At 39.8% G+C, this 27,527-nt stretch overlaps 1 protein-coding gene and 1 long non-coding RNA gene across 2 annotated transcripts in view; both read left to right on the forward strand.

Annotated features, from left to right (window-relative positions):
* Positions 1-27,527, forward strand: part of CtsL4 (Cathepsin L4) — a 311,687-nt gene that overhangs the window by 16,066 nt on the left and 268,094 nt on the right. The gene's annotated exons all lie outside the window — the stretch shown is intronic.
* LOC137572187 (uncharacterized) lies at positions 2,233-3,000 on the forward strand. Its single transcript, XR_011031563.1, has 2 exons — positions 2,233-2,341; positions 2,470-3,000. It is a non-coding gene; the product is annotated as an uncharacterized lncRNA (long non-coding RNA).

Below are 27,527 nucleotides of genomic sequence, written 5' to 3' on the forward strand. Positions count from 1 at the left end.
TGCTTACTAGGCAACTCAAGGGTACATTTCTTGTGCAATTTCTCAGAAGGTGGAACAAATTTGAATTGCGACAATAATTGAACGCAAGAGTCACACTCGTTTGACAGCTGTTTGGCCAGTTTGTTCAAAGAAAGAAACCTTAAACGAAGATCCCTATACATACGGCTAAAATCAAGCTGCTGGCTGGCACAAGATGGGCAAGTCCAGCGCATTAAGCCAAGCTCAGGCTTAGACACAGACAAACCAGAAAATTTGTCGTAGTCGCGGCCATTGAGGCCAGCACATTTTAAGTGAATAAGATTATCGCAGAGCCGACAAGATATTGCTCTATACTGATCATCAAAACGATCAGAATATTTGCAATTAGGTAGACAACAAGCCATTGAAAAGCCGAAAGAAAGGCAAAAAAAATTATATATATATAAGAATATATAGAAAAATTAAATTCACAGCACAAAGATAATTATTGATAAATAATCAATAATTACAAATAAAACAAAGAGACAGCTAGAGTGCACAGCACAACAGAGAGTGCAAGAACAGTTATAAGCCAAGCTTTGAGTGGCGGCCTTACAAAAGTGATTACGCGGGAGAGAAGCTGAGCACAAGCACAAAGCAGAGAGAACAACAAAGCCACTAGCACTGATGGTATGATGTGGGCGATGAGGGGAGCAACTGCAGAAGCAATGACGAAAGAAAAAATAAAATAAAAATATAACCAGAGGGCCGGGGCTAACTTCGACCGCGTCAAAGTTTGTATACCCTTGCAACTTTTTTGGTAACTCTTTCCTTACCTATTAGCCATCAATGTGGAAGAACGTTTTATCTAAAAAGGCTTATGTTTGCGAAAGAATGGCCTACAATCATAGGAAATAACGAAGATATTGATCAAAGTCACTGTTTTCCACCGATCGTTCCTATGGGAGCTATATGATATCGTCACCCGATCTTTATCAAATTCGACACAGTCATTAACAGATATATTAAATTAAGAAATGTTTAATTTGAAAGCAATCACGTTAAAAGTAACGAAGTAATTTACAAAAGTCACTGTTTTCGACCGATCATTCCTATGGGAGCTATATGATATAGTCATCCGATCTTGATAAAATTTGGCACAGTCATTAACAGATATATTAAACTAACAAATGTTTAATTTGAAAACAATCACGTTAAAAGTAACGAAGTTATTCATAAAAGTCACTGTTTTCGACCGATCGTTCCTATGGGAGCTATATGATATAGTCACCCGATCTTGATGAAACTTGGCACAGTCGTTTATAGGCGTAATAAACTCTCTAAGATTAAGTCACGATAATAGCATAGAAAATAACGAAGTTATTGAGAAAAGTCACTGTTAGTGACTTTGGGGTTTGTATGGGAGCTATATGATATAGTGGTCCGATCCGGCTGAATCCGAGATATACAACCCCTGCAGTATATACAAGCCTACGTGCAAAATTTCAGCTTTGTAGCTCTTATGGTCTAGGAGGAGTTTGCGTTGATCCAGACGGACGGACGGACGGACGGACATGGCTAGTTGAACTCGTCTCGTCGTGCTGATCAAGAGTATATATACTTTGTGCGGTCGGAGATGCTTCGTTCTATGCGTTGCACACTTCTGACCAAAATTAATATACCCTTTTTGCAAGGGTATAAAAATATATAAATGCACCAAACACTAATAACGAAAAAGAAAAAACTGTTTAAACTGATTAATTTGGCGAATTATGGAAATAAAACACAAGGGAGTCAAGCGAACAACACCAGCGAAATTGTAAACAAAATAAGCACAATAAAAATTGAGAGAAACCAATAAATATTAATAAAAACTCAGGAGCTATGCAAAAACACGACCGTCACGTCAGAGAGCAGAAGCTTGTTATCTGACAACTCTTATTTCCAATTTAGTTTTGCTAGCCCCAACGTCGGCACAAACACTTTCCCTATTGTCGTTACTGCTGTCCAAACGTAGCAGTGCTACGCCTAAGCCACTGAAACTCCTTGTTTTTAATTGCTTCGTTCTGATATATTTTTAATACCCTATTGTCGCGGATCTATTCGAAATCTATTATCTAAAATTCATTTTCCAGTTGGCTAGAAATTTTGAACGTTGATTTCTGCAAGGTATCACGCCTCCATCTCCCAAAAACGCTCCATATCTGTAATGTCTATTGTTGTTACTACTATAGACATTTTTTTTGGACTTGGTACAGCCAGACACGATCCAACCAAATTTAGTATTTTGGCATAGCAAGCCATCAATCTTGATAACTGCACTTTTTAAGACACCTGTATCCATCTACCCTTATTATCATGTTAAGCTGGGGTTTTCTAGCAGGTAAGATTGACACTTTAACATATCGAAAATTGCTATTTTTAATGGTGGAGAATTATAGACAAAATGTTTCTTTCTTTCCTATTGCAAGGCACTTTTCGTTTAAATTTAGATTCTGCTTTTTCTTCTAGGTTCAAGCACGCCATTAGCTTGGCTTTTGATTCTGAAGTGGGCAATTCCAATAGCTCCAGTCACTTCTTTAAAGTTGCCAAATTGTGAGCCTCAATGTTGATGTCTATTGCGTTAAAGTTAACCACTTCTGATATTGTGGGCGCTAGATAAATCAACTGTTATCAAAATGAATAAGAGTTTCGGGGTATTGTTAATTTAAAAGAAAAATTATTTTTTTTTTTATGATCTGAGCTTTATTTTAGTTATTCTTAATTTTTACCGAGTAATTGTTTTTCGATATCTGTCTTGCTTCCATCAATGCTCAGAGACCACTGCATCACGCCATACGCGCAAAATTAACTTAACTCATTTCTCTCTCAGAGAGTGGTCATAATCGTAGCAAAAGAGCGAATGTGACCGTCTCTCCTGCTACAACTCGGCCGTCCTTACCGTTAGATCTCCTGATCCTTACATAATTAAGGTTACAATAAGGTGACATTTTATAACTACAAATTCGTGAATGTATATTAAATAAAAGTTTATAATGCTTATCACTATTTTGTAGTGGCCGACTTTTAAACTAGCTTGAAAAAAATAAAATAATATGTTGCCATGTGACTACAAGTCATGGTCAATTTAATAAGAGTATGTTGCTATGTGAGAACTTGCGATCGTGCAGATCGGGGCTTTGATAGTTGAGGATGGTAGTATAGACAGCGATGTTGTTGTAAGGCGCTTTACATAAGAAAATGGGGCCCAACGTGGGGCCCGAAACGAGAACAAATCCCAAGTAACATCTTAACATATTAATACCTAGAATGTTTCCGGTTGTATTAGCGAATCGACTTTTCGAATATGTGCTTTAATTTGTAGTTTATGTATGACATTTTGTTGGAATTTGTGATTGCAATTAGTCTTTTCAGATTGATTAACCAAAAATAAACACGCCTTATGTCCTTAAGACCCTTACGTTGAACTTTAATCACTTGATTAGTGGTTGGAATTTGCATTCCTTTGTAAATGTTACGAGGGGAATTTTAAAGGAATCCAAACCAGATATCCAAATAAATAATTGCTACAATGGAGTGCGTGAAGGGTATTTATTTATTTATTTTTTTATTTATTTATTTACGTCAACTAACACAGCAGTCGACGAAAAAGCTTAAGCTAAAGACAGATAGTAATTAAATGAAGAAGGTAGCTTAGCTTTATACACAACTAAACATCCCCGGCCCGGTGGAGGTGTTTTATTTGCACAAGGTGCCAGCTATGCCACGATTCACAGCCAATGTGGCCAGGGATGAGTTGCAGCCAATCCAAGTCCAGAATATTTTCATTGGTTTCGCTGTAGATGATTAAAAAGTATAGCGCGAAGAGAAGTGACAGAAAGATGAGGAGAGATAAGGTGAGAAAGGTTGTTAAAAGATTGGCAAAGAACACGAAGAGGTTCGTGAAGAGAGTAGTTAGTCAGACATCTACTAAGGTGAATAGGAAAAAAGTTTCTGGTCCAACGTGAGGGAACACAAAAATACAGCGTATCTAGTAAATTGGTAGAAATGACTACGCCGTTGACTAGTTTATGGAGAAAGAGAATGCCAAAAACAAGCCTACGGTTATAAAGTGAAGGAAGATTAAAAAGAAGAAGTCTGTCAGAATAAGAAGGTAGGCGAAGACCTGGGTCCCAATTTAGACCGCGTAGCGCAAACTTAAGGAATTGCTTCTGTACCGATTCAATACTACGCTGGTGAACATCATATTGCGGGTTCCACACTGGCGAGCAATATTCTAGAGTAGGGCGAACTAACGAAGTGTATAAAACCTTTGTTACATAGGGATCATCAAATTCTTTGGCCCAACGTTTAATGAAGCCGAGAAGGCTGTTTGCTCTGTTGACAATTGAAGAAATATGAACATTAAATGAAAGTTTAGGGTCAAACATAACGCCTAAGTCTTTGAATGATGGAACACAATCTAACAGAACAGACTTAATAGAGTAATGAGCTAGGAGCGGAGACAAACGACTGAAAGTCATAAAAGAACACTTAGAGGCATTAAGGTGTAATTTATTAACGTGGCACCAATCACAGAACGCATCGAGATCTGATTGCAAGTACTGTTGGAAAGAAGGATCATTATAGGAATAACAAATCTTGACGTCATCCGCAAACATGAGCACGCGTGAATGAGCCAAGGCCAAAGGCAAATCATTTATAAACAATGTAAATAATAGTGGGCCCAGATGACTGCCTTGGGGTACACCTGACGTAACTCGAACAGTTTTAGATATCGAGGAACGAAAAGACACCTTTTGGGTTCTGCCAATAAGATACGACTTTAACCAACCCAATAATTTTGGTGAAAAACCCATGATGTTAAGTTTCGCGAGAAGCAAAGAATGATCAACCGTATCAAAAGCCTTACTGAAGTCAGTATAAATAACATCATTTTGACACTTTTTACGGAAGCCATGGTGTACAAGGGTAGTCAATTCTAAAAGGTTGGTAAGCGACGAACGACCTTTCATGAAACCATGCTGACAAGGAGAAATAGTGGATCTGGATAGATGTTGAAGAGAAGACGTAATAATTTTCTCAAACAGTTTAGGTATTGCCGAAAGTTTGGCAATGCCACGGTAGTTGGAAACATCCGATTTGCTACCCTTTTTAAAAAGCGGAATAATAAATGACTCCTTCCAAATATCAGGAAATCTACAAGTCTCACTCGATATAAAGAATAACCGAGCTAAAGGCTTAGATAGGGAATCATCAGGCCCGGGAACGAAGGAAGACTTCATAGATGACAAGCTAGAGAGAATACAGTCTTCAGTAATACTGGGAAAAAACATACAATTTAAATGTGGGATTGAAAAGGGATAGGGTGTGGGATCCGAAACAGTAGTAGAATATGTCGACTGAAAAAATTTAGCAAACAGATCTGCAATATCTAAATCATTATTAGCAGACTGGTCGTTAAGTCTGAAGGTGGAAGGTAGTACATTAGAGCGTCTTTTGGAATTGACAAAGTTGTAAAATCTTTTGGGGTTCTTATAAAATTCAGCCTTACAGCGAACGAGATAATTGTTGTAGCATTGAGTATTTAAAAGACAAAATTGAGATTTGGCTATACAATAATTTGCATAGTCAAGTCGCGAACCAGTTTTTTTAAATCTTTTAAAATATCTCGATTTAATGTTACGAAGATTAGAGAGCCTACGTGTGAACCAGACTGGCGAGCTGGAGACGGTAGAGACATTCACATAAGGAACGCATTTATCAATTAGAGAATTAAGAGCAGAATAGAAAAACTTCACTGCACAATCTATATCGCAGCACTCAAATAGAAACGACCAATCAAAAGAGAAAATAAGGCTGTTAAGAAGATTGCAATTTGTTTTACGAAAACATCTACGACGAGAATTTGAGATGTTTTTAAATAAATTAGTAACGGAATTGTAAGAAATAGTAACTTCAATGGTAGGATGATAAGGATCTTCAGGTTTCACTAGTGGCTGTGTTTGCGATACAGCACTAACAGTGGGATCAGAGACAAAAACAAGATCAAAGATTCTTTTAGAACAGTTAAGGAAAGAATTCAACTGATATAGTGGACATTCAAGTAGGCTATCAAGAAAAACATGTTGAGATGAAGGAATTAAGAAAGATAGATTATCATCAACAAGCCAAGAAATATTAGGCAAGTTAAAATCACCTAAAACTATAAAAACATCACGATCTTTAAGAGGACCAAAAATAGTTCGTAAAGCATCAGCATGGTGCACGTAGATCATGATATCAGAAGCTGGAGGAATATATGAACAAGAGATATATAGGCTAAAGTTAGAAGCTGGAGGAATATATGAACAAGAGATATATAGGCTAAAGTTAGAACATGTAACTTCGACGCAAATAAACTCAACACCTAAGGGGAGGTCAATCGGCACCACACTTGAAGACAGATTCGAGTTTACAGCAATGAGTACTCCACCGCCACGACGACCAACACGATCAAGCCTATAAGAAATAAAGTTATTAGAAAGAATTTCATTATCTAAAACAGAGGAGTTAAGCCAAGTTTCAGAGAAAGCTAATATGTCAGCCGAAAAGGTTTGGCTATCACAGAACAGGTTCGACAGCTTGGTAAGAAGTCCTCTCACATTTTGATAATGAATGCAAAGACTAGACGTTATTAGTTTTTTGAAGCAGAAGATAAAGTAGGAAGGTGGACAGGCAACGGACGAGAGCGCTTATTGGGCGCAAACTCGTGTACAACGAGGCCCTCTGGCCAAAAAAAAAATCAACCATAGCTGAGAAGTACTCATTTGGTACTGTAATTTTAAAAGAGGAGATTTCGCGAGGCCTAGAAAACTTAAACTTTTGAATTAAAACCTTAGCAGGGCAAATATTACCAATGTAAGCTGCCACAGACGACTCAGAAGTATCTGGAGCAAGCCTAGAAATAAATAATTGTTTGCGATGAGGCACTACAGTTAGTGGAGGCGGAGGAGCATTGGGATCCGCAAGTGATTGAGAGCCGGCATGATCCTGTGATTGATCAGAGTTCCCGTGAGGGATAGATTGAGGTACACCAGGGCTTGTAATGGGTACTTCAATCTGAAAAGAAGAGCATAAAGAGGGACAAGAAGATGGTGTAGGCGAAAGTAAAATCGGAGAGGAAGTAATAGAGAGAGCTGGCGACTGCTTACGAGGCAACTCAAGGGTACATTTCTTGTGCAATTTCTCAGAAGGTGGAACAAATTTGAATTGCGACAATAATTGAACGCTAGAGTCACACTCGTTTGACAGCTGTTTGGACAGTTTGTTCAAAGAAAGAAACCTTAAACGAAGATCCCTATACATACGGCTAAAATCAAGCTGCAGGCTGGCACAAGATGGGCAAGTCCAGCGCATTAAGCCAAGCTCAGGCTTAGACACAGACAAACCAGAAAATTTGTCGTAGTCGCGGCCATTGAGGCCAGCACATTTTAAGTGAAAAAGATTATCGCAGAGCCAACAAGATATTGCTCTATACTGATCATCAAAACGATCAGAATGTTTGCAATTAGGTAGACAACAAGCCATTGAAAAGCCGAAAGAAAGGCAAAAAAAAAAATTATATATATATAAGAATATATAGAAAAATTAAATTCACAGCACAAAGATAATTATTGATAAATAATCAATAATTACAAATAAAACAAAGAGACAGCTAGAGTGCACAGCACAACAGAGAGTGCAAGAACAGTTATAAGCCGAGCTTTGAGAGGCGGCCTTACAAAAGTGATTTCGCGGGAGAGAATGACTACGCCGTTGACTAGTTTATGGAGAAAGAGAATGCCAAAAACAAGCCTACGGTTATAAAGTGAAGGAAGATTAATAAGAAGAAGTCTGTCAGAATAAGAAGGTAGGCGAAGACCTGTGTCCCAATTTAGACCGCGTAGCGCAAACTTAAGGAATTGCTTCTGTACCGATTCAATACTACGCTGGTGAACATCATATTGCGGGTTCCACACTGGCGAGCAATATTCTAGAGTAGGGCGAACTAACGAAGTGTATAAAACCTTTGTTACATAGGGATCATCAAATTCTTTGGCCCAACGTTTAATGAAGCCGTGAAGGCTGTTTGCTCTGTTGACAATTGAAGAAATATGAACATTAAATGAAAGTTTAGGGTCAAACATAACGCCTAAGTCTTTGAATGATGGAACACAATCTAACAGAACAGACTTAATAGAGTAATGAGCTAGGAGCGGAGACAAACGACTGAAAGTCATAAAAGAACACTTAGAGGCATTAAGGTGTAATTTATTAACGTGGCACCAATCACAGAACGCATCGAGATCTGATTGCAAGTACTGTTGGAAAGAAGGATTATTATAGGAATAACAAATCTTGACGTCATCCGCAAACATGAGCACGCGTGAATGAGCCAAGGCCAAAGGCAAATCATTTATAAACAATGTAAATAATAGTGGGCCCAGATGACTGCCTTGGGGTACACCTGACGTAACTCGAACAGTTTTAGATATCGAGGAACGAAAAGACACCTTTTGGGTTCTGCCAATAAGATACGACTTTAACCAACCCAATAATTTTGGTGAAAAACCCATGATGTTAAGTTTCGCGAGAAGCAAAGAATGATCAACCGTATCAAAAGCCTTACTGAAGTCAGTATAAATAACATCATTTTGACACTTTTTACGGAAGCCATGGTGTACAAGGGTAGTCAATTCTAAAAGTTTGGTAAGCGACGAACGACCTTTCATGAGACCATGCTGACAAGGAGAAATAGTGGATCTGGATAGATGTTGAAGAGAAGACGTAATAATTTTCTCAAACAGTTTAGGTATTGCCGAAAGTTTGGCAATGCCACGGTAGTTGGAAACATCCGATTTGCTACCCTTTTTAAAAAGCGGAATAATAAATGACTCCTTCCAAATATCAGGAAATCTACAAGTCTCACTCGATATAAAGAATAACCGAGCTAAAGGCTTAGATAGGGAAATAGAACACATTTTAAGGATGCAACTACGTATATCATCAGGCCCGGGAACGAAGGAAGACTTCATAGATGACAAGCTAGAGAGAATACAGTCTTCAGTAATACTGGGGAAAAAACATACAATTTAAATGTGGGATTGAAAAGGGATAGGGTGTGGGATCCGAAACAGTAGTAGAATATGTCGACTGAAAAAATTTAGCAAACAGATCTGCAATATCTAAATCATTATTAGCAGACTGGTCGTTAAGTCTGAAGGTGGAAGGTAGTACATTAGAGCGTCTTTTGGAATTGACAAAGTTGTAAAATCTTTTGGGGTTCTTATAAAATTCAGCCTTACAGCGAACGAGATAATTGTTGTAGCATTGAGTATTTAAAAGACAAAATTGAGATTTGGCTATACAATAATTTGCATAGTCAAGTCGCGAACCAGTTTTTTTAAATCTTTTAAAATATCTCGATTTAATGTTACGAAGATTAGAGAGCCTACGTGTGAACCAGACTGGCGAGCTGGAGACGGTAGAGACATTCACATAAGGAACGCATTTATCAATTAGAGAATTAAAAGCAGAATATAAAAACTTCACTGCACAATCTATATCGCAGCACTCAAATAGAAACGACCAATCAAAAGAGAAAATAAGGCTGTTAAGAAGATTGCAATTTGTTTTACGAAAACATCTACGACGAGAATTTGAGATGTTTTTAAATAAATTAGTAACGGAATTGTAAGAAATAGTAACTTCAATGGTAGGATGATAAGGATCTTCAGGTTTCACTAGTGGCTGTGTTTGCGATACAGCACTAACAGTGGGATCAGAGACAAAAATAAGATTAAGGATTCTTTTAGAACAGTTAAGGAAAGAATTCAACTTATATAGTGGACATTCAAGTAGGCTATCAAGAAAAACATGTTGAGATGAAGGAATTAAGAAAGATAGATTATCATCAACAAGCCAAGAAATATTAGGCAAGTTAAAATCACCTAAAACTATAAAAACATCATGATCTTTAAGACGACCAAAAATAGTTCGTAAAGCATCAGCATGGTGCACGTAGATCATGATATCAGAAGCTGGAGGAATATATGAACAAGAGATATATAGGCTAAAGTTAGAACATGTAACTTCGACGCAAATAAACTCAACACCTAAGGGGAGATCAATCGGCACCACACTTGAAGACAGATTCGAGTTTACAGCAATGAGTACTCCACCGCCACGACGACCAACACGATCAAGCCTATAAGAAATAAAGTTATTAAAAAGAATTTCATTATCTAAAACAGAGGAGTTAAGCCAAGTTTCAGAGAAAGCTAATATGTCAGCCGAAAAGGTTTGGCTATCACAGAACAGGTTCGACAGCTTGGTAAGAAGTCCTCTCACATTTTGATAATGAATGCAAAGACTAGACGTTATTAGTTTTTTGAAGCAGAAGATAAAGTAGGAAGGTGGACAGGCAACGGACGAGAGCGCTTATTGGGCGCAAACTCGTGTACAACGAGGCCCTCTGGCCAAAAATTAGGGTTAACCATAGCTGAGAAGTACTCATTTGGTACTGTAATTTTAAAGAGGAGATTTCGCGAGGCCTAGAAAACTTAAACTTTTGAATTAAAACCTTAGCAGGGCAAATATTACCAATGTAAGCTGCCACAGACGACTCAGAAGTATCTGGAGCAAGCCTAGAAATAAATAATTGTTTGCGATGAGGCACTACAGTTAGTGGAGGCGGAGGAGCATTGGGATCCGCAAGTGATTGAGAGCCAGCATGATCCTGTGATTGATCAGAGTTCCCGTGAGGGATAGATTGAGGTACACCAGGGCTTGTAATGGGTACTTCAATCTGAAAAGAAGAGCATAAAGAGGGACAAGAAGATGGTGTAGGCGAAAGTAAAATCGGAGAGGAAGTAATAGAGAGAGCTGGCGACTGCTTACGAGGCAACTCAAGGGTACATTTCTTGTGCAATTTCTCAGAAGGTGGAACAAATTTGAATTGCGACAATAATTGAACGCTAGAGTCACACTCGTTTGACAGCTGTTTGGACAGTTTGTTTAAAGAAAGAAACCTTAAACGAAGATCCCTATACATACGGCTAAAATCAAGCTGCTGGCTGGCACAAGATGGGCAAGTCCAGCGCATTAAGCCAAGCTCAGGCTTAGACACAGACAAACCAGAAAATTTGTCGTAGTCGCGGCCATTGAGGCCAGCACATTTTAAGTGAATAAGATTATCGCAGAGCCAACAAGATATTGCTCTATACTGATCATCAAAACGATCAGAATGTTTGCAATTAGGTAGACAACAAGCCATTGAAAAGCCGAAAGAAAGGCAAAAAAAAAATTATATATATATAAGAATATATAGAAAAATTAAATTCACAGCACAAAGATAATTATTGATAAATAATCAATAATTACAAATAAAACAAAGAGACAGCTAGAGTGCACAGCACAACAGAGAGTGCAAGAACAGTTATAAGCCGAGCTCTGAGAGGCGGCCTTACAAAAGTGATTACGCGAGAGAGAAGCTAAGCACAAGCACAGAGCAGAGAGAACAACAAAGCCACTAGCACTGATGGTATGATGGGGGCGATGAGGGGAGCAACTGCAGAAGCAATGACGAAAGAAAAAAAAAATATGTAAATGCACCAAACACTAATCACGAAAAAGAAAAAACTGTTTAAACTGATTAATTTGGCGAATTATGGAAATAAAACACAAGGGAGTCAAGCGAATAACACCAGCGGAAGTGTAAACAAAATGTGCAAACTGTAGCGTGCAACTTAGGAACGCGAAGAAGACAATAGATAGTCGAGAAATAATTAACCTCGTCCAGACCACTTTACAAGCCCAGCAGAACAAATTCACCAGACCTTACAGACAGAATTAGCGCCAATGCGGTTAGCGACGCATCGATCAAGTACATCCGTGACTGGTACGGTCATACAGAATGTACTAAATGTTAATGAGACAGTTTCCTTGAGACAATCAGAGTGTAGCAGCGAATCACATAACACCAGTGAAAGATTAGGTCGTAGCATAGCGACCGAATTATTAAGAATTGGAGTTTGAGAATTGACGGTATGAAACAAGGTAATTTTGCTAATGATTTAATTTATCGGATTTATAAGGATGTGAATCCCAAATCGTGTTTGATCATATCCATCTGTTGACCGGAAAAGCTTCGAATTAGTTTGGGCAATTACATAGAAAAATTTCTCGATTCGCGTGGGATACATTTTGTGTGGCTTTTTTTGACACGATACTCATACAAGATATGATGTTGAAACCTGGAAAAATTTCCAAACCTCTAAGATGATGTTGAAGATTTAGTAAATCGTTTGGCGAGAGGGATCTCTGAACAAGAGATTGTTAAAATATTGATAGATAGTTCGAAAATGTCTGTTCGCAATGCAAATAGCAAAAAATCACTTCACTCGTTGCAGAGGACGGACGTATTTTTTTTTGCGCTTCTCGCGCTCTTGCGTACAAATAGTTATTGCATGTGTTCAATTTGACTCGCTCTCCCGTTTTTTTCTATTCTTGTTTGATTGCGCTCTCATCTTTTGCATACCCGCGACTCTGTGAGACGTTTTTGTATTCTTGAATTAAGAATTAAAAGTAATTCTTTAGTTGGGACGGCTTACTCCGCGCATTAAATTCTTGTGTCAGAACTGGTCAGTATGAATATACTTAGAATTTAAACACAGATTTTATTACCTTTAAAATTTTTATTATACCATACACCCATCGGGTGAAATGGTATATGAAAGTCGCCGAAATGTATGTAACAGGCAGAAGGAAGCTTCTCCGACCCAATAAAGTATATATATTCTTGATCAGGATCAACAGCCGAGTCGATCTAGCCATGTCCGTCCGTCCATCCGTCTGTATGATCGCGCAGTTGTCGGAGGCTATGAGAGCTAGAGCCACAAAATTTGGTATGTATACTTGTGTTGTATGTAAATGTATAGAGTTAATTGGAATTTTGGCCATGCCCCTTTCGTCCACAGAAAGCACATAAAACTATTTTTCTTAAAAAGTATAACAGCTAGAGACATCAAATTTTGTTTATATACTCGTTTAGCTAGCGCGCAGAAACTAATTGTTCAAACATTTTGCCACGCCCATTTCCGCCCCCTGAATATAAATAGACAGCTACCGTCATTAAATTTGGTATGTAGACTAGTTTTGCCACGCCCACTTCAGCCACCGCAATTTAAAAAAAACTGATTTTATCAAAAACTAACAAAGCTAAAGTTACCAAATTTAGTATGTACACTGGCTTAGTATGCGCGCAGAGTATATATTTTTTCACATTTGGTCAATCCCACTTTCGCCTCAATAATTTAGAAAAAACCGATTTCCTTCTGTAGTTTTTTGACTATCGCAGTTAAATTCGGCAGTCTAATTAATCTTATCAATTTCTAACTAACCTCCCAAATTTTATTGAAATCGGACTAGAAACATGCAAAATACGCGTATGAACGTTTTTAACTACGTTGGCAAGTGGAGGCGCTAGAGTGTTCGTGTGGTTGTAGAGGGAGCGAGATAGCACATAGTATGAAACATGTAAAAACAATTTAATAGAAATACATTTGGTTTTCGAAATTTGAAATGTTTGTCTAACTTGGTGTATGGTATACCCAAGTCGGCGAGTCGACTTACTTACTTCATTTTTGTTTTATTATTTATTTTTATTATTCATCTTTTTTAAATTAATTTAAACTTTTTAATAAAATGGTTGTCTGCTCCAAAAGTAATTGCATAGTCGCCACTAACGCTGTTGACTCCCTTGATTATATTCTTTGTTGGCTGTGTGACAATGCGGTTCACGTTAAGTGTGCAGGTTACACAGGCAGAATCAAGGAGTCTATTGCTAAAGGTGGTGGCTTAAAATATGGATGTGATGCTTGCCGGGAGGTCGAGAATGGGATCCGATCATACTAGAAATAGTTTGGACACTTTGAGGGCAGGTTTTAACAAACGCCAAGCGAAGTTTACTGCGGTGGAGACTCAGTTCAGAAGCTTATCGCTTATGAATGAGTCTCTGAAACCAGTCCTTGCGGTGTTTCTGTCTCTGTAGATCCGCCAGCGTCTCTTATCATCCCCGACCGGTCTCATGCACCGTCCACTTCCAATGTACAGATATTGATATCGTTTAAGAGCCCGGTTATGAATGCGATAAGTAAGGAATTACCGGAATTACCTGGGAATGATCTCTTAAAAACGAGGCCATTTGTAGTGTAAAAGCCTATATTCGGAAGAAAGGTAACGTTTGAATTTAAGTTTAAATTTTCCTATTCTCGGGACATATCGTCCTTTAAAGTTAGTGTTTCTGCCAATATCTTCGACATTATAGGTCGGAATGATTTTTGGCCGAGACATCTAATAGTTAAGGAATATACTGTAAAAAAGAAAAATCGGCAACCTATTCGCCTGCCAACAACAATAACTAACACCATTCCTGCCACATCAGCATCAGCTGGTTTGTCAAAAAACTAGTTTCGTCCCGTAGCCTGGGTTTCCAGAACGTTAGAGGACTGATATCTAAACTTCCTAATCTCTATGTAGATAGTCTTTCTTTTGAACATAACTTTCCAGCTTTTACAGACACGTGGCTATAACCTGATTTTGCTGATGCGACCGGATTTCTCGCATAGGCCTAGGCGTTCTGATAACTGTTGATCATCTGAAGTAGTTAAATTTTCTAATAACCAGGAAATTGAGTTTTGTCGGTGTTAAAGTAAAATTTAAATCTTTTAATGTTTTTATTACCTCTTAATATATTCCACCATCGTCAGAGATAGTGGTCTACTTAAATCATTTAGGGACAATTCAGTTTGTCTCCTCTTTAGTTTCTAGACAAGACATGCTCATAGTTTTAGGTGATTTTAATTTACCTGCTTTAGCATGGTCACTAACAGATGAATCTACCATGTTGCTGCCTTCTATGTCACGTGACTTTATTGATGGCCTTCTATTCTTATCCTTATCCCAAGTCAATCCTGTCTTAAATTCTAATGGAAAATCGTTAGATCCTATTTTTGTATTTGATTTTTCTTTGTTTGTTCTCCCCGAAGACAAATTTCATCCTACATTAAATTTAAAAATTAATCTGCCCTCGCGATCACCATTACTTGGTTCAAATGAATTACCTCTAACTAATGTAAGACTGATTTTTCCAGCCTTAACAAAAACATTACTACTACCGATTGGTCTTTTTTGTACAATTTTAGAGATATGAACTTAGCAGTTCGGTTCTTTTATGGTACTCTGAATTCACTCCTTGATATTTGTGTCAATCTTGGTAGGCAGCATCGGCTTAATAAACCTCCCTGGTTCTCTCGAGAGTTATCCAATTTGAAAAATGTAAAGACTCGATATTATAAGAAATTTTAAAACCCACGTCGTTCATTAGATTGCGCTCTTTATACAGTCGCTCGTTTAAAATTCATGATGCTTAATACTGTAGTATACTTTTAGGGATAGCTTTAGGCCACATACTTTTAAGGATAGATTATATTATGATCCGCCCCACATAAATGCGTATCCAGTGTAGGACTTTCTATCAGTTGAGTCACCTGCCCAATCTGCGTCTGCATAGCCTGTGATCGCAGCGCCGGTCTTCTTGTACGTTATTGCCATATCTGCCGTCTGGTTCAGATACCTTTAGCACTTGTTTCGCTGCTGCGCGATGCTCGTAGTGGGGACCTTTATTCCTCTGTGATAATTTGCATACCGGGTGCAAAATGTCCGGTGGTGATCATAGCGCAATATACATCAAAGAGCTTATTACGGATCGATACTCCGTAGCATCGATGCGTTTGCACGACTTGTTGTCGCACTTAACCTGGAAATTAGCTTCTAACGGGATGGATACCGTGCGGCCAATTTCAAGGAATTGGATTTCGAGGTCCAGAAAGTGTGTAACCAGTCCTTTGTCGACAACCTGAAATTCAGAAGAGATAGCCTGTTTAGTAGCTAACATCTTACCCCTGTCTGAACACGCAAGCAGCAAGTCATCAACATATACGGCGATTTCGGTGCACATCTTGTGTACAGGCATGGCTCACTTTCACATGCCTCATATCCCAACTTTCTCAGTACAGCATCCAACGTTGTGTTCCAAACTCGGGCAGCATGTTTTAGACCGTACAGCGACTTTTTTAGCTTCAGCACACTGCCAGATTTGTCATCGTAAAACTCCGATTGCTGCATATAGACCTCTTCTCCAAGATCTCCATTCAAGTATGCCGTTGATACATCAATTTGATGAACGTGATGAACAATAAACCACTGTGTTTAATATCTCATAAGAACTTAACTTTATTTTGACTTCAATTTTGTTGAACTGTGTCTGCCACTGCTAGAACACGTCTTGATCGTTCGTTTGCTTGCTTATTACTAAATTTTCAATTCTTACGCAACTACGTAGGTCATATAGGTTTTTAAAGAGTGACAGAGACAGAGCATATCAGACTGACGCCAGTATATTCTAGAAAACTTAAGAGAAAAACAAAAGCATTGTGAGATGTGCAAGATCATTCATGAGTCTTTGCCTTGCTGCGTATAGCAATGCAAGTCAAATGACAATTGATGATCCTTGATGAGTACAAGTTTACCGATCGCAATGTTTGGTAACTTGGTGGTCCATTTTGGGCGCTGTTGTAGCGATGTCAAGTATTCTTGATGCCAACGCTTCCAAAATCCTTGAAGCATTGCTTGAACATGCTGCCAGTAGCTCAATCGATTGGTCGGAATCTGCAAATAGCCGTCTTCAGGAACTGCTGTATATGTTCTGCCAATTAAGAAATGTGCCGGTGACAGGTAGGCAATTTCAGTATCCGATGCTGTGCACAATGGTCGCGAATTAACGACAGATTCTGTTTGCGAGAGCAGTGTGTGCATCTGCTCAAAGGTGAGGACGTTGGTTCCTATTACACGTCGCAAATGCAGCATAACCGAGCGTACTGCTGACTCCCACTTACCACCCCAGTGTGGTGAATATGGAGGAATAAAATTCCATTTGATGCCTTGATCCGCAAGGGCTTTTGAAACGACATCATTGTGCTCGCGTGAAGCGAGAAGCTGTACCATTTCATCTAGTGCACAATTTGCACCAACAAAGTTGCGCCCGTTATCGCTATACATTTGGGAGCACTTCCCACGACGAGCCATAAAACGTTTTAATGCCGCCAAGAATGTGTCGGTGCTGAGATCAGTGGCCAGCTCCAGATGAAGAGCTGAAGTAACCATACATACAAACAGGCAAATGTAGCCCTTTTCCTTCCTAGGGTTTCGTCCCTTGTGAACCTTCAACAAGATAGGTCCAGCATAATCGCATCCAGTATGCTCAAATGGAAAGGCTTGTCGCACTCGAACAGCCGGTAAATTGGCCATTAACTGATTTGCTGTGTGATGGCGCTGTCTAAAACAGTTTAAACACTCATGTGTGATACGTCGAATAAGGTTTCGTGCGCCAATGATCCAATATTTCTGGCGAATTGTTACAAACATTGCTGAAACTCCTGGATGAAGATTGACCTTATGCTCATGTTTCAGCAGCAATTCCACAAGGCGATGTCGTTTCGGCAAAACTACTGGATGCTTGACATCTGCAGGCAATTGCGACCTTTCCAAACGTCCACCCACACGTACAATTCCATCTTCGTCAACGAAGGGAGATAGTTTGCTTAAAATTGATCGTCGCTCCACCGATTGCTTCCTCAAAAGCAGCTGTCTATCGTCATTGAATTGATTTTGTGCCTGTCGTAGGCAAAACTTCCTTGCTCTGGTAACTTCATCGAACTTTAGAGGTCCTGAATATTTAGACTTGCTTGATTTGATTCGATGAACGAAGCGGAATACATATGCGACCACTCGAACCAGTCTGATCCAAGATGATGTCCTTCCGAGTAGTACCTCAAATGGGGAATCCTCAATATCCTTGGAAATGGTTGTCAAGATTTTGGTTTTGAACTCAAGTTCTGCTGCTGGCTTGAGAATTGAGCAGCAAGTTGGTGGTCTATTCATTGTCTCTGAGTATAGTGTACAGTCGTGCAGCCAAGATGGTCCCTTCCACCATAGATCAAAATTAATTAAGTCACTCGCAAGCATGCCTCGTGATGCACAATCCGCAGGATTCTCTTTAGTGCTGACATGTCTCCAAGCGCTACGTGGTATGGTCTCTAGTATTTCTGCCGTTCGGTTGGCAACAAATGTTTTAAGTTTACAGGGTTGATGCGAAAGCCATGACAAAACGATTGTAGAATCAGTCCAAGCGTGTATCTTAACATCCTTCTGGCGCAGACCAGACCTTACTGCTTGGAATAAACGAGCTAATAGTAGAGCTCCGCAAAGTTCCAACCGTGGCAACGACTTCTGCTTTAATGGTGAAACTCTTGTTTTAGCTGCAATGAGTGCCACTCCGATGCTTCCATCTAGGTGTGTCACACGGTTGTAAATGACAGCAAAGTAAGCCTTTAACGAAGCATCTGAAAATCCATGGAGTTCGATGTCATCGGGTTCCTCAAGTTCCTTAACGTGAAATTTCCTTTCTGAATGTTTGCTATAAGTGCGCTTGCTTCGTTGGCAGTTCCGAGTCCCAATCCAGATTAAGCAGCCATAATTCTTGGAGCAGAATTTTAAACTTGATCACCACTGGCGCCAAAATGCCGAGTGGGTCAAAGATGCGTGCCGTGTCAGATAGCACTTGTCGCTTCGTACAAGTCATATGTTCCGATAATGAAACCTTATACGTTAGGACGTCTTCTCCAGGACGCCAATGCAGCCCAAGCACCTTTGCTGCCATCTTTGAGAAATCGATTTCATTTCCCTCGTTGCTGGCAATTCGTTTACTATTCGAGACCCATTTGCTTAGCTCCAATTGTGCCCGTGACATAAGGAGTATCAGCTCTTCCTTAAAGTCGAGCAGTTCTTGTTCGTTCATGGCTCCTGTCAGTACGTCATCGACGTAGAAATCATCCAAAAGTATCCTAGCCGCCCTTGGAAACTCGTATTCGTGATCAGTTGCCAGTTGTTCCAGCACTCTTACTGCCAGAAACGGTGCACATGCCGTGCCATAGGTGATTGTGGTCAACCTGTAATGCTTCAATGGTTCCTCAGGGTCTTCTCTCCAAAGGATTCGTTGAAAATTCTGATGTTCAGGGGCCACTAAAATCTGTCTGAACATTTTGACGATGTCCGCAGAAAATACGAATCTGTGCATTCGAAAACGCAGACAAACGTTGAAGAGGTTGCGTTGTATACATGGGCCAATGTGAAGTGCGTCGTTAAGAGATCGTCCATCCCGATCTTGAAATGATCCATCGAACACCACCCGCAGCTTGGCGACTATGACTGGATGGTGTGGCAAATAGAATGACTTCTTACATACGTTTGTGTCTTCGTCTGCAGCTACTTCCTTCATGTGACCCAGCTGGATATACTCTCTCATAAACTGAGTATAGCTTCTCTCCCGCGTAATCACTTTTGTAAGGCCGCCTCTCAAAGCTCGGCTTATAACTGTTCTTGCACTCTCTGTTGTGCTGTGCACTCTAGCTGTCTCTTTGTTTTATTTGTAATTATTGATTATTTTATCAATAATTATCTTTGTGCTGTGAATTTAAATTTTTCTATATATTCTTATATATATATAATTGTTTTGCCTTTCTTTCGGCTTTTCAATGGCTTGTTGTCTACCTAATTGCAAACATTCTGATCGTTTTGATGATCAGTATAGAGCAATATCTTGTTGGCTCTGCGATAATCTTATTCACTTAAAATGTGCTGGCCTCAATGGCCGCGACTACGACAAATTTTCTGGTTTGTCTGTTTCTAAGCCTGAGCTTGGCTTAATGCGCTGGACTTGCCCATCTTGTGCTAGCCAGCAGCTTGATTTTAGCCGTATGTATAGGGATCTTCGTTTAAGGTTTCTTTCTTTAAACAAACTGTCCAAACAGCTGTCAAACGAGTGTGACTCTAGCGTTCAATTATTGTCGCAATTCAAATTTGTTCCACCTTCTGAGAAATTGCACAAGAAATGTACCCTTGAGTTGCCTCGTAAGCAGTCGCCAGCTCTCTCTATTACTTCCTCTCCGATTTTACTTTCGCCTACACCATCTTCTTGTCCCTCTTTATGCTCTTCTTTTCAGATTGAAGTACCCATTACAAGCCCTGGTGTACCTCAATCTATCCCTCACGGGAACTCTGATCAATCACAGGATCATGCCGGCTCTCAATCACTTGCGGATCCCAATGCTCCTCCGCCTCCACTAACTGTAGTGCCTCATAGCAAACAATTATTTATTTCTAGGCTTGCTCCAGATACTTCTGAGTCGTCTGTGGCAGCTTACATTGGTAATATTTGCCCTGCTAAGGTTTTAATTCAAAAGTTTAAGTTTTCTAGGCCTCGCGAAATCTCCTCTTTTAAAATTACAGTACCAAATGAGTACTTCTCAGCTATGGTTGACCCTAATTTTTGGCCAGAGGGCCTAGTTGTACACGAGTTTGCGCCCAATAAGCGCTCTCGTCCGTTGCCTGTCCACCTTCCTACTTTATCTTCTGCTTCAAAAAACTAATAACGTCTAGTCTTTGCATTCATTATCAAAATGTAAGAGGACTTCTTACCAAGCTGTCGAACCTTTTCTGTGATAGCCAAACTTTTTCGGCTGACATATTAGCTTTCTCTGAAACTTGGCTTAACTCCTCTGTTTTAGATAATGAAATTCTTTCTAATAATTTTATTTCTTATAGGCTTGATCGTGTTGGTCGTCGTGGCGGTGGAGTACTCATTGCTGTAAACTCGAATCTGTCTTCAAGTGTGGTGCCGATTGATCTCCCCTTAGGTGTTGAGTTTATTTGCGTCGAAGTTACATGTTCTAACTTTAGCCTATATATCTCTTGTTCATATATTCCTCCAGCTTCTGATATCATGATCTACGTGCACCATGCTGATGCTTTACGAACTATTTTTGGTCGTCTTAAAGATCGTGATGTTCTTATAGTTTTAGGTGATTTTAACTTGCCTAATATTTCTTGGCTTGTTGATGATAATCTATCTTTCTTAATTCCTTCATCTCAACATGTTTTTCTTGATAGCCTACTTGAATGTCCACTATATCAGTTGAATTCTTTCCTTAACTGTTCTAAAAGAATCCTTGATCTTGTTTTTGTCTCTGATCCCACTGTTAGTGCTGTATCGCAAACACAGCCACTAGTGAAACCTGAAGATCCTTATCATCCTACCATTGAAGTTACTATTTCTTACAATTCCGTTACTAATTTATTTAAAAACATTTCAAATTCTCGTCGTAGATGTTTTCGTAAAACAAATTTCAATCTTCCTACAGCCTTATTTTCTCTTTTGATTGGTCGTTTCTATTTGAGTGCTGCGATATAGATTGTGCAGTGAAGTTTTTCTATTCTGCTCTTAATTCTCTAATTGATAAATGCGTTCCTTATGTGAATGTCTCTACCGTCTCCAGCTCGCCAGTCTGGTTCACACGTAGGCTCTCTAATATTCGCAGCATTAAATCGAGATATTTTAAGAGATTTAAAAAAACTGGTTCGCGACTTGACTATGCAAATTATTGTATAGCTAAATCTCAATTTTGTCTTTTAAATACTCAATGCTACAACAATTATCTCGTTCGCTGTAAGGCTGAATTTTATAATAACCCCAAAAGATTTTACAACTTTGTCAATTCCAAAAGACGCTCTAACGTCCTACCTTCCACCTTCAGACTTAACGATCAGTCTGCTAATAATGATTTAGATATTGCAGATCTGTTTGCTAAATTTTTTCAGTCGACATATTCTACTACTGTTTCGGATCCCACACCCTATCCCTTTTCAATCCCACATTTAAATTGTATGTTTTTTCCCAGTATTACTGAAGACTGTATTCTCTCTAGCTTGTCATCTATGAAGTCTTCCTTCGTTCCCGGGCCTGATGATATACCTAGTTGCATCCTTAAAATGTGTTCGATTTCCCTATCTAAGCCTTTAGCTCGGTTATTCTTTATATCGAGTGAGACTTGTAGATTTCCTGATATTTGGAAGGAGTCATTTATTATTCCGCTTTTTAAAAAGGGTTGCAAATCGGTTGTTTCCAACTACCGTGGCATTGCCAAACTTTCGGCAATACCTAAACTGTTTGAGAAAATTATTACGTCTTCCCTTCAACATCTATCCAGATCCACTATTTCTCCTTGCCAGCATGGTTTCATGAAAGGTCGTTCGTCGCTTACCAACCTTTTAGAATTGACTACCCTAGTACACCATGGCTTCCGAAAAAAGTGTCAAACTGATGTTATTTATACTGACTTCAGTAAGGCTTTTGATACGGTTGATCATTCTTTGCTTCTCGCGAAACTTAACATCATGGGTTTTTCACCAAAATTATTGGGTTGGTTAAAGTCGTATCTTATTGGCAGAACCCAAAAGGTGTCTTTTCGTTCCTCGATATCTAAAACTGTTCGAGTTACGTCAGGTGTACCCCAAGGCAGTCATCTGGGCCCACTATTATTTACATTGTTTATAAATGATTTGCCTTTGGCCTTGGCTCATTCACGCGTGCTCATGTTTGCGGATGACGTCAAGATTTGTTATTCCTATAATGATCCTTCTTTCCAACAGTACTTGCAATCAGATCTCGATGCGTTCTGTGATTGGTGCCACGTTAATAAATTACACCTTAATGCCTCTAAGTGTTCTTTTATGACTTTCAGTCGTTTGTCTCCGCTCCTAGCTCATTACTCTATTAAGTCTGTTCTGTTAGATTGTGTTCCATCATTCAAAGACTTAGGCGTTATGTTTGACCCTAAACTTTCATTTAATGTTCATATTTCTTCAATTGTCAACAGAGCTAGCAGCCTTCTCGGCTTCATTAAACGTTGGGCCAAAGAATTTGATGATCCCTATGTAACAAAGGTTTTATACACTTCGTTAGTTCGCCCTACTCTAGAATATTGCTCGCCAGTGTGGAACCCGCAATATGATGTTCACCAGCGTAGTATTGAATCGGTACAGAAGCAATTCCTTAAGTTTGCGCTACGCGGTCTAAATTGGGACCCGGGTCTTCGCCTACCTTCTTATTCTGACAGACTTCTTCTTATTAATCTTCCTTCACTTTATAACCGTAGGCTTGTTTTTGGCATTCTCTTTCTCCATAAACTAGTCAACGGCGAAGTCATTTCTACGAATTTACTAGATACGCTGTATTTTTGTGTTCCCTCACGTCGGACCAGAAACTTTTTTCCTATTCACCTTAGTAGATGTCTGACTAACTACTCTCTTCACGAACCTCTTCGTGTTCTTTGCCAATCTTTTAACAACCTTTCTCACCTTATCTCTCCTCATCTTTCTGTCACTTCTCTTCGCGCTATACTTTTTAATCATCTACAGCGAAACCAATGAAAATATTCTGGACTTGGATTGGCTGCAACTCATCCCTGGCCACATTGGCTGTGAATCGGGGCATAGCTGGCACCTTGTGCAAATAAAACACCTCCACCGGGCTGGGGATGTTTAGTTGTATATAAAGCTAAGCTACCTTCTTCATTTAATTACTATCTGTCTTTAGCTTAAGCTTTTTCGTCGACTGCTGTGTTAGTTGACGTAAATAAATAAATAAATAAAATAAATAAATATATTTTAACTTCAAGCTGGAGTCCTTCATTAGACGACGCTCGACTGCGAGAAGGCGCGATCTCGCTCCTTGAAATGTATCCGCAAATTGTGGGTTTTGTTCCTTGAAGGGCAAATCGACTATGTATCTTCCATTCGAGTTGCGGTTGTGGGTGCGCCGGAAGTGCGTTTCGACCTTTTCATCCTCTTTGTTTACAGTTGTGTGTGATGGAACTTCCTCTAGTTCCCAAAATCTTTGCAGTAGTCCATCTATATTAACCGTAGTCAGCAATGACGTAGATGATGTTTGCAATCTTGAAGTTTATTCCGATGTGATTACCCATCCAAATATGGTGTTAACTGCAATAGGGTGCCCTTGACCATCGCATAACTTCTCTCCGGTGAGAACTAACCAAATGCAATCATTGCCCAGCAAAATGTCGATTGAGGCGTTAGTTCTGAAGTCAGGGTCAGTCATTTGGTATCCCTTAAATACCGACAGTGATGAAGCATCAATGTTTTCACGTGCCAATGGTGAGGTGATCTTTCCTAAAATGTGAGCTTTAATATCGATGCAATGACTCGACACACGAGACATCATCTGGAGAGAGCAGAAACCTCTGGTTATTCCCGCCTTGACGTCTGAGATGCCCGATGTGGCAACTCGAAATGGCGAACGTGCAAGCCCCAACGTCTGTACGCACCGTTCCGAAATGACAAGTCTGAGGCGCTATCCAATAAAATACGGCACGTCAGCAAGGCTTCTTGAGAATTTCGGACGTGTACCAATGCAGTAGGTAGAGTGCTTCTTCGTTGGCCATTTGGCTTACTGGGTCTGGTAACATTCATCATTGCTATCGCTGATGCCGCTGGTGACTCCTCAGAAACCTGGCCTGAGTTGCCTTGGTGCTGCTCTGAGCTATTTTGCTGTGTAGAATGGCCTTCAGAATGCAGCATAGAATGATGGCGGCGCTTGCAATACTTGCAAGAAGACTTCGAGCCACAAGCGCTTACTCCATGTCCAGTTCTCAAACAATTAAAAACATATGTTTCTCCTTCGCAAAGGTGTAACGTTGCTTGACAGTCAAGCTCTGGAATTGAGGACAAGCCGACAGTATGTGCTCAGTACTATGACATTTCATACAATTACCTGTAATGGCAAGCATGGTGCGTGCTTGCCTTTTTCCCTTTTCATCCCTCGGTTTGCTCGCTACATGATCGATAACTTGACTGAGCTCAAGGCGATCGCATCGTGAGTCCAAAAACTTGAGCAACTCTTCAATGGTAGGATTTTCGATATCTTGGCTTTTGTCGATCCATTCACGTCGGGTAGCCTCATCAACCTTGTTGATGAGCAAGTATATGAGCCAACAGTCACGGCCCGTTTGTCCAGAAGCGTCTAAAGCCCGAATAACATCACTGGCTCCGCAAGTCAGAGCGCGTAGCGATGATGAGTTTTGCCCAACAGCTTTTGACAATGCGGTGAATGTGTCCATCAGTAAATTCACCAAGTAACGGGGTTTTTCATATCGATCACTCAATGATTTCCATGCAGTGACGTAATTTGCATCCACTACGGGCAGATGCTGGCTGAGTATCGCTGCTTCTCCTATGACGCATGACTTAAGGTGATGAAACTTTTGGATATTGTCTTTCCGTGAATGGTACTCTCAAACAGGTCTTTAAAGGCATGCCATTCCTTGTAATCTCCACCGAAGGGCTTGATGTTGATTTTCGGTAACTCACAATCTCTTGGTGCCGCTGTTGCAACCGACTGTGAGCCTGACGAAGACGAAGATTGCTGTGGCGAGAGCAATCTCTCAACCAATAGTTGCTGCTGCTCCATTTGCCGTCGCTGGTGTTCCATTTGACTCTGCATCTGGAGTTCCATTTGACGCTGCTGGTGTTCCATTTGACTCTGCATCTGGAGTTGTAGTTGTTGCTGTTGATTCTGCATTTGTTGCTGAATTCCTTGGAAGAGCGAACCATCGTTACCAGCCGCGCCGATTTCTTCCAACTTTCCAGACGGAGCCAAGGCAGCTCGTAAAGTCTTAAGGCGGGCATTTGCTATTTCATATTTCTCCTCGTATATCCCGAAGTCTTCGGTAGGGTCCACATAACCCTCTAGTTTGTCGTATTTGGCCAATTCGTCGCCAGACTTCACGAACTCGTTCCACGCATTGGACAAAGTTTCCAATTTGGTGTCAATTGCGAAGACGTCGGCATCCTGTGCAGGATTCTCTGCATATCCATATATGCGGGTAATGGTTGTCTTCAATCTTCCTCTGGTCTTTATGAATGTTTTCATTTCCTCCATGATGAAATACCAAGAAATCTCCACTGCTTGTGTGGACCAAAAATTTCAAGACGCGTCTTTTTCCAGAGATGTGTTCCCTCACGATCTCGTCGATTATATCGATAACAGATACCGATAGGCGAGTGGCGCCACCGTTTGTCCGCGCTTTTTCCAATAAGCACGCGATTGTCTATTCGATAGTAGGCCAGAACTATCGACTACTAACTTTGAGGTTAACAATTAATTGCAACCACGTTGCAACAAATTATTAAGCAATGAGTAACAAACAAACAAAGCCCAACGATCCGGCTCGAAGGACCTAATTATGATGAACAATAAACCACTGTGTTTAATATCTCATAAGAACTTAACTTTATTTTTACTTCAATTTTGTTGAACTGTGTCTGCCACTGCTAGAACACGTCTTGATCGTTCGTTTGCTTGCTTATTACTAAATTTTCAATTCTTACGCAACTACGTAGGTCATATAGGTTTATAAAGAGTGACAGGGACAGAGCATATCAGACTGACGCCAGTATATTCTAGAAAACTTAAGAGAAAAACAAAAGCATTGTGAGATGTGCAAGATCATTCATGAGTTTTTGCCTTGCTGCGTATAGCAATGCAAGTCAAATGACAATTGGTTCCTCAACAGAACGTATAGTTCATATTCCGCTGCCATTGCAAGGATCATCCGTATTGTAGCGTAGCGCACCACCGGTGAATGAGTCTCTTTATAATCTATTCCATATTTCTGGCTGCACCCTTTCGCCACGAGCCTTGCCTTGTATCGTTCGATTTCTCCAGCAGTATTCTCTTTCAGGGTGAATATCCATTTGCATCCAATGGGTTTCACACCAGCTGGTAATTTAACTTGTTCCCATGTATTGTTTCACAGTAAGGCTTCATATTCATCTTGCATTGCTGTCCTCCATTTCCCAGCTTATTAACCCGTTAGTGCTTGTTGCACTGTTTCTGGTATTTCTACGTTAGTTGCCAACATTACATTCAAAACATTATATTGTTTGGTTGGTCGTCCTCGTAGACCCGGTCTGACTATTTTTGGTCTGCCTGGTCCCCTTTTTGGTTCTCATAGACCTCCACATCATTATCTGCAGACTCATCGCCTACACAATTTGTCAGATTACCATTACCTGTATCCTCAGAAATAATGTCTTCTGTTGAAACATGACCTTCCACGACATTGTTGGGTTCATCTATTACTTCATCCAGTACCATTGTAACTTCAGAGTTTTCTCTAATCCTTGGCTGACAGTTCTCAATGAAATATACATCTCTGTTTATTTTGACATCGCCAGTTTTCTTATCGTATAAACGATATGCTTTTGAAGATTCCGAATATCCGACCATAATATACTCTCTTCCCCTTCATCCAAATACTTTTAAATGCTTAACCACAGGGTTGTGTCCAGTAAACACTTCAAACGGTGTTTTGCCTTCAACTGATTTTGTTGGCGATCTTTTTCTTAGATATGCAGCACAAAATATTGCCTCTGTTCAGAAGCTTTCTTTTAAACCTGCACTATTCAGCATTACTCATGCCATTTCCATGAGTGTTCGGTTGCCGCGTTCTGCTACCCCATTTTGCTGTGGAGTGTAGGGGCCTGTGAGCTGTCTCTTTATGCCATTGGACTTC

Source organism: Drosophila tropicalis, unplaced genomic scaffold (genome assembly GCF_018151085.1).
Source record: "Drosophila tropicalis isolate 14030-0801.00 unplaced genomic scaffold, ASM1815108v1 contig_258, whole genome shotgun sequence".
NCBI classification, from domain to species: Eukaryota; Metazoa; Arthropoda; class Insecta; order Diptera; family Drosophilidae; genus Drosophila; species Drosophila tropicalis.